At 38.7% G+C, this 1,666-nt stretch overlaps 1 long non-coding RNA gene across 6 annotated transcripts in view; it reads right to left on the bottom strand.

Annotated features, from left to right (window-relative positions):
* The window catches only part of LOC311272108, a 76,264-nt gene that overhangs the window by 74,510 nt on the left and 88 nt on the right, over positions 1-1,666 (bottom strand). For 4 of the 6 annotated variants that reach the window (XR_014624517.1, XR_014624518.1, XR_014624519.1 and 1 more), the window contains exons 1-2: positions 984-1,497; positions 561-762 (exon numbers count right to left, since the gene is read on the bottom strand). This is a non-coding gene — a long non-coding RNA (uncharacterized lncRNA). Of the gene's footprint in view, positions 1-560; positions 763-983; positions 1,512-1,666 lie in introns of those variants that run through there. The other 2 variants (XR_014624515.1, XR_014624516.1) reach the window with 2 other exon arrangements.

Below are 1,666 nucleotides of genomic sequence, written 5' to 3' on the forward strand. Positions count from 1 at the left end.
GTGATTTTATTTTTGTTTTTATAATGAAATGAGATGTTTTTGTACGATAGTGGCAGCAACAGATTCAAAAGGGAACATGTACAAAGTCTTGACAAAGACATACTCATGTGTTCCTGGCAATAAGAAACCTATCATCGGACACTTAAAAACTTTGAGGCACCCCCTGAAGAATTCTAGCCGACAAGCATTGCCCATCTGCATTTTGAGACAGAAACACAGCAAATGCTGAAAAAAAAAGAGTTTGACCCAGAAATCAGTATTTCCCGATTTTTTTCTTTAGTTGGTACGGCTTCAACAGGACTGCGAATGTAACTCACTTATATGTGATCATTGTAGACTAAATGCGATGTTTCCAAGTGTATTCATCTGTGCACGTTCAGCATTTGGAAAAAACAAAAACAAAAAAACACTGATTGAATTGAGCATCTGTGTTTCTCTCTCACCATGCCTGTTACTGACTAGGATAAGCACAGATAAAATATCCTGTAATTTTTTAACGCGCTTTAAGGTAGTTGTAGTAGGTATGATTAATTGTAGGTGTGTTTTAATGTGTTTAATACCTGCAGTCCTTTCTAACTGGTGTTGCTTACTCCTTGCAGGGATTCAGTTTCGTCTCCCTACTTCTTGCAGTGTGGACCGCGCTCATCCACCTCCAGGTACCAATCTGCCTCCATTTCCTCTCCTTTTTTCCCCATACTAGCACTTATCTTTGCAAACTACATCCCAGCTGCAATCACACATCCATTGGTCTGGCTATTTTTGCTAACAAAAAAGAAAAAGAAAGAAAGAAAGATAACTTTTATAGAGGTGCTTCTCTTCCTGACAAAAAGTAAGGACAGCATAAGCTAACGCACACATTCAACTTTAATAGGCTAACATCAATGAAAGTGCTGTTACCACACAGTTTTCCACTTTTTTTCTCTCCATATTGCCTCAACATTAGGTCTAAATATAAACGGAAAATGAGAAAATTAAACACTCACCCTGTGTTGGCTTGAAAGGGGCATCTGGCAAGCTTGATGGTTTGTGGAGGATGGCAGGTGAACCTCATCAACTGCATCAGGAGTTATGCTAACGTTAGCTAGTTAACTTAAAAAATGATACCAGTGATATTTTATCATTTAAAATATATACTGTGACATCCATACAACATTAAACAATGTCAGCAAAATGTCTATAGATGTTCATATAAGACTGGAATATTTTAACCCCCATATATTTTTGTCCAGTGCTAGAAAATAGAGCCAAGATCGGCTTCTTGCTAGTGGCTAGCATTTTAGCGCCGTTAGCTAGCTACTTGACTGCGTCATCTCGGATTTCAAGGTTTTAAGGTTAGAAAGCTCAATAAATATCCAAGAGAACTTGTAAAGTCAACCCAAGGGGCAGCCATCTGTCCACTTGTAAGCGAGGTGCGTTTCAATATCACAAAACACAGCTTCTGTTTCTCTCTGCTGCCAGCTCGCCTTGATCGATAGCTGTTAGCATCGCTTTGCAACTGTTGCCCTAACAACGCCATGACTTGACGTTGGATGCGAGCGCCAGATACCTTGAGTAGCCGCGTATTTAACGCTTAAAAAACAAACAAATAAACAAACAAAAAACAACCCTTATTTCGACCATATTAACAGAGTTACATCTCTATGAATGAGTTATTTTTTGGACATAC

This window comes from Pagrus pagrus (assembly GCF_965226575.1).
Source record: "Pagrus pagrus genome assembly, chromosome: 16".
Lineage (NCBI taxonomy): Eukaryota > Metazoa > Chordata > Actinopteri > Spariformes > Sparidae > Pagrus > Pagrus pagrus.